At 37.7% G+C, this 6,716-nt stretch overlaps 1 non-coding gene across 1 annotated transcript; it reads left to right on the top strand.

Annotated features, from left to right (window-relative positions):
• Positions 1 to 6,375: 6,375 nt before the first annotated feature.
• Positions 6,376 to 6,482, top strand: LOC111761748 (U6 spliceosomal RNA). The gene has a single exon (XR_002795017.1). It is a non-coding gene; the product is annotated as a U6 spliceosomal RNA (small nuclear RNA).
• Positions 6,483 to 6,716: the final 234 nt, after the last annotated feature.

The following is a 6,716-nucleotide window of genomic DNA, read 5'->3' as shown; positions in this document are numbered from 1 at the left end:
CCTTCCTGCCAGAGAAGCCCGCGTGCACCAACTTCAAAACTACCTCATCCAATCAAGTAGCAGCTTCATATTATCCCAATCCCCTTAGCCTATTTATAATTGCCACGCCACCTTAAGCCCTCACCCCTGCCTTTATAAGCTGTACCACTTCCCCAATAAACTAGACCTGCACCACGAGCCTGCGTCTCCGGAGTGGTTACTGTGTGTTTCACCCGGCTGTGTGATGCCAGGGCTCCATTGTCACTTACCTCGTGGACAGGCAGCCTGCCCCAACCAGGTGGGAAGCAACATGGGAGGACCCAGGTTGGATCCCTGGGACCTCCTGGTGAAAAAGAAGAAGAGAAAATGTGGCTGTGCTGTGAGCCAGTGCCCACGTACGTGGTGAGCCAGTGCCCGTATGAGTGCCTGTGTGGTGAGCCAAGTGTCCAAGTGAGTGCCCGCATGGTGAGCCAGTGCCCGTGCAAGTGAGTCACACAGCAAGATCATGACACAACAGAAGAGAGACAAAGGGCAGAGTCAAAGTGAAGCACAGCAGAGACCAGGAACTGAGGTGGCACAATTGACAAGGAGCCTCTATCCACATCAGAGGTTCCCAGGATCAAATCCCTCTGAATCCTAGAAGAAACAGATGAGACTAGAAGACAAAAAAGAGAAATAGATACAGAAGATCACACAGCAAATGAACACAGACAACAAAAAAACAGCAGGGAGGGGGCAGGGACAGTGAAAAATAAATAAATACATCTTTTAAAAAATAAATATTTTTTAAAAATAAATTAAAAAATAAATATTTTTAAAAAATAAATATTTTTTAAAAATAAATAAAAAGTAAATAAAAAATAAATAATCCAAAAATATTGACAAAATATGTTTCAAGCCAGTTCAACTTTTATTTCATCACTTTTTTGGAATTGGGGGACTAACAATCAAAAAGGACTACTGGATCATCCATCCACTTGTTACTTTTGTATCTTGGTTTATGATTGCTAATTTTGCCAAGTTTTCCTTAATTGAGTAAGGTGCTTCTCAACTGCTTTATATCCGTGTTCCTGACTCAGTCTATGTTTGCCGTGGAGCTATTAGGCCATACAACCCAAAGTTAACCTAACACTTACCAGTCCTACTTGGTATTTGGACTTTCCTGGCCTGCTACTTCATGTGATTTTGTATTTGAATCACCTCAGTATATACTAACTCATTGGCAGTACTAAAAATGTCCACTGTTCTTTGGCTAATGTCCCTTTTTTCGCTCTGGCCCAGCATCAGACCACATGCAAAGAGCATCAACCTATGAAGAGTTTGAGTGTTCACTTCTACAAGTTAGAATTAGTAACACTGCTTATCACTATTAGTTCCTGTCCCCTTCCTCTTTCAGTAAACTAGAAATATTAGCCTTCAGCTTCCAGTCACATTTGGAGTCACATTTCTTTTCTTTGTCGGAGTTCAAATGGAGTCTACAGGGGCCTATTTCTATAATTCATGCACTGGATCTATCAATATTCTAAAACCTATACTATGAGGTCAGAAAGGCATGCATTTAGATGCTGGTTTTACTCTTAAGTAGGTGTGTACATTTGGGCAAGTTACTTAAAGTCCTCAGTTTCCTTAGATCTAAAAAATAACATAATGAAACTTACTTCACAAGGTTTGTTTTGAAGGTTAAATGAGAAAATAAGTGGGTATTCTCAATAATATTTTTAGATATATATCTCTATATATTTTTTCTCCCTACAATTTCCTCTCTACTTTTATGAAAGTTGATAACCCCCTTTGTGCCCATTACTGCAGAGAAGGCATGTATTGGTAGATAAAACTGAAGGATCCTATAAGGATTACTGGATTTAGCTTTTTGTTAAAAGGTAAAATTTTTAAGGGAAGGGACTCATGGGAATATTTTGAAGACACATGAAGGCAAAATGTTTTCCAACTTAGAATTGAAAGATTCTCATGTGCTAGGGAAGGAGAAATAACAAAGTCTCTGGATCTCAAAACCAAAGAGCCTATACCCTGCTTCTGGTAGTGCCACTGGGGTTTGGCAAGATCCCACAGAAATGACATTTGGCTAGCATGAAAGATCATGAAAGATTATACTGAATGAAAAACAAGGGCAAGTAGTTTGGGATCAGATTTTGCCAAGTTAAAGAGCCTACCCTTTGTTTAACAGAGAGTGAAGAATTTTAAAAATGAGTTGAGACTTCATTCAAGAGCTACTTTAGGAAGAATAATTTTAGGGCAGTCAGAATTGAAGAACACAGAAACTGATGACAAAAAGAAACACAGAAGAGTCAGGATTAGGGTTTATTGTAATAGCGAGAACCTAAGGTGATAAAACCTTAAACTTTTATGGTTCAGACCTCATAGTTCATGGACTTTAAAGGCTGGATGAAAAAAGCCCATTGACCAAGATCTCAAGATGCTCTTGGCCTCTGCCAGACAAAATTACAACCACCTATGAGTTAAACCAGAGTTTGAAACACAAAGGTGCTAGAAATTCCATTTAACCTAGCCTTGACTTGGTAGGCATATTATGGGATGGACCTTTTATCTTCTCTTCAGCAATTCACTTTAAAAAACCTCAGGACTAAGAGGTAGAAAATTGGATGTTACTGAAAAGGGCAGTCTGAGAGGGGTTTGAGTAGCTCACTGATTGTAATGGCTTCAAAATCAGGCTAGCAGCACTCTTAACAAAAGGAAGTATGTGTGGTGTTTTCTTTTATACAGTACTCCAGAATCTTTTTACCTGTTTTAAAGATCATTATTGCCATTAAAATACAAACTGGACTCTCATTGGCATTAAACAATATATATAACAAAGCCTTGATGGATACCAGTTAGACTTAGGGAAGTTTTCCACTGCTCCTATAGCTGTTTTCTCTCACACATGAGAAAGTCAAAATTCCCATTGGTTACAGTAAAGCATTAAAATGATAGGAACTCTGCCTGAAAATTTAGTCACTATTGAATACAGAAATATCATATGATCCATTGTCCAGGTAATTCTGATCTAAAAATTACTTACCGAACCTCCATTTTGTCTTGGAATGAAAAGAATTAGAGAAGGGTATTATAGTTCAATTTCACTTGAGGAATGAAGAAAAGAGAATCAAATTTGTTGAGTGCCTACTATGTTCCAGGCACTTTGCTGGGTCCTTAGCAAGTATTAATTCATCCAAACCTTAAAACAAATCTAATAAGCCAGATATTACTATGTTCATTTTATAAATGAGGAAATAGAGGCTCAGAGAAATAAGATCACATGACAAAAATAGAATACATAAAAATATATTGAAGCTGTGATTCTAATCCAGGTCTGTCTCAAATTTTAGAAGAAATGGTATAGGGAAATATATGACTAAGTTCCAAATGAAATATATAAGGACTACTGATAAGCACTAAAAGAAAAGGAAGGGAGAAAAGCACTTCTAACATGTAAGGTACTTCATATGAGATACCTCATTTAATATTAGTCTCTTTTTAAAGATGTAGAGATTAAAGGACAGGAATTAAACTATATATCTTTCTGAGTCTGAAAGTCCTGTTAACTCCCACTGCATAGAATCATAGAATGCTAGAATAAAAATGGACCACATCGGGAAGTAGCTGTGGCTCAAATAGTTGAGCTCTCATCTACCATATGGGAGGCCCTGGGTTCACATCTCGGGGCCTCCTTGTGAAGGCAGGCTCTCCCACACACTGTGGAGAGACACCAGCCTGCAAGCACCACAGAGAGCCAACTCAGCAAGGTGACGCAACAAGAACCAAAAAAAAACACAGAAGAACAAGCAGCGAATGGACACAGAGAGCAGACAGCAAGCAAGGGGAGGGAATAAATAAAATTAAATAAATACAGATACAGAAGAATGCACAGGGAATGGACACAGAAAGCAGACAGTAAGCAAAAAGCTGCAAAGGTGGGGAGGGGGATAAAGAAAAAAAAAATGGAACATATCCCTCCAACATCTCCATTTACTGGATGGGGGAGTAGAAGCCACTAGTTTAAAAGTAAATAAGTTGCCAGCAATCAAGGGCTCTTGTGTCTTTCTCTGAGGTTCTTACCAGTGTTCCTTGGTCTATTCTCCTAAACTACGGGAACTGTCACTTAGAGGTCTATATCCCTGTTGAACTTTCATAAGGGTTCTGCCATCTTCAGGGTTGCTGCTTTGCCTCCCCAAATGTCTACCTTTCACTATATCCTTCCTCTCAACATCTTTAGAATAAGGATTCCTAACTCTGGGGTTTTAGTACTTAGTTTTGTTAAATCTGGCCCTTCTCCATTTATCTCCATCTCTATATATGATACCTCTATCCACCTGGTTGTTCATGACAGGAAATGGAAATCCTTTGTAATACTTCATTCAGCCTCACCTGGCTCATACAATCCATCCCATAATTAATTTTTTCTGCCTCCATATGATATGTCCATTTCATTTTGTCTCTACTATCCACCATTAATCTAGTCCAAGCACCATCACCTCTTACCTAACCCACTATAGTAACTTCCTAATGGGCATCCACATGCCACTACATACCCAACCCCTATCCCACTTCACTGTTGTTCTCATCCAATCTATACTCCACATAGCCAGCATCAGAAACCCTTCAAAATACTAACCTTATTTGATAAATATCCTTATTACACTTTAATGACTGCCAATGCACATAAGATCAAATTTTAAAACACGTAACATGGCCATAAAGTGCTTGTATCATCTAGCTTGACTTTATCTCTTGGTTTTTACCTTGTACAACACTGCAACACTTCAAACACATTGACCATATTTCATTCATCAGACACATTCTACTCATCCTTCTGGCATTTTTTTTAATGGTACCAGGGTTGGGGAATGATCCTGGGACCTCATATAAAGGAAGCCTGAACTCAAGCATCAGCTCCCCTGAGTTGGTTTTTTCATTGTTTGCTTGTTGTTTGTTTCTGGTTTTTTTAGAAGGCACAAGGGTCTGAACCCAGGACCTCCCATGTGAGAAGCAGGTGCTCAACCACATGAGGCACATCTGCTCTCCTCCTTCTAGTATATAACCAGATAAACTGTCATTTCCAGAGAAGCTTTCTCTGTTCCCTCAATCCAAACTGGTGTCCCTTTAATTTTGTTTGTAGAAATGTATATTTTTCCTTCATTGCTCTTACCTCAGATCCTAAATACTTGTCTATTTTTGTGGTTAATTGTTTATTGTTTGTTTTCCTCTTTAAACTGTAAAAGTCATAAAGTCAGGGACTGGGTCAATTGCGTTCTTTGATAATTCTTCTACCTTACCAAAGTGACTGATACATAGTAGAAACTCGTTAATATTTGATGAAAAGATGAATGAAAAAATACTCATGAATGGTCCAACTATTTTAAGGTTTGTAATAGAATTCTCTCAAAATAGAATTTATTTAAATTTAATTTGCTTTAATTAAAAATAACCAAAGTTTTTATACTACACGTGATGGTCACAAGGAGAGAATGAAGAAAGTATTAAGAAACGCAAAGATAGATTAACATGCTATATTCCCTCAAATCTTCGGGGAGTTGACTTTAAGTATATTCTACTTCCTTAAAATTGTTTAATGAATACATTTTCATTGCCTTGGTAAACTGAATCACATACCCTAACAAAGGATATGTTCTTAATCTTAATCCATGTTGTTGTTTATTTACTCATTTGTAAATAGGACTTTTGAAGATGTTATTACAAGGTGAGTCTTAATTTGTATTATTGGAGGCCTTTTAAAGAGAGGAAATTCAGAAGTAATCATTAGTAGAAACCAGAAACCCTGAGAGGCCAGAAGACATAGAAGCCAAAACTAGGAGAAAGCCAGAGAAGGAGATCCAAGGACACAGTCATGTGACAGAGGCAAAGATGCAAGTAAAGAAACCCCAAAGACTGCAGCAAGCCAGCATCAGAATGCTACCAACTCAGGAAGAAAGCATGGCCTTGCCAGCACCTTGATTTGGGACCTCTGGCCTCTAAAACCATGAGACAATAGATTCGTGTTGTTTAAATCAACCCCCTGTGTGTCATAGCAGCTCTGGCAAACTAATATGCTGTCTATTTCAAGTTCTATTTCTTTTAAAATAATAAAAAGTAAGAAATATCTTCCTTAATCTCTTATCCCAGTCTTACTATTCCTTAATTAAACCTGGTCCTGGAGATGAAAACATTCCCTGAGAGTTAGTGAAAAAGGATTCTTGGTTTCTATAAATAAGAGCAGATTTTGTTACCTACTCAGAATAATGGGTATATATTCAACAAGGATAACATCGGATTGGTTTTTTATACATAAAACAGGATAGTGTTTCACCAAAAGGCATCTGCCTAAGAAATTCATCACAGTAAGGAAATCAGAAGTACTGGTCAAGACTTTTGCTGACTGTGCTTGCTTCAGCAGTACATATACTAAACCTGGAACAATACTGAGAAGATTAGCAAGGCCCCTGTGCAAGGATGACATGCAAATTCATAAAGCCTTCCATATTTTTTAAGCAGAAAAAAGAAAGAATATGCTGGCTGACAGACCTTACAATGGAACATGCTAGTAGAATATCCTTGAGAAATTGCCTGACAATTTTTTTTTTTTGCTAGTCCTTTGTCAATGAACTGCTTATACTGAGGAAAGTAAACAGGACAATCATGAAAAAATTCAAGTAAAATAATCATAAAGGTATGCATATGTATATATATACACTAACACACACATATATATGTATATGCCA

This window comes from Dasypus novemcinctus, chromosome 9 (assembly GCF_030445035.2).
Source record: "Dasypus novemcinctus isolate mDasNov1 chromosome 9, mDasNov1.1.hap2, whole genome shotgun sequence".
Taxonomy (NCBI): Eukaryota; Metazoa; Chordata; class Mammalia; order Cingulata; family Dasypodidae; genus Dasypus; species Dasypus novemcinctus.
Note: the sequence above shows the minus strand (reverse complement) of the source record. Positions and strands in the feature narration are given on the sequence as shown.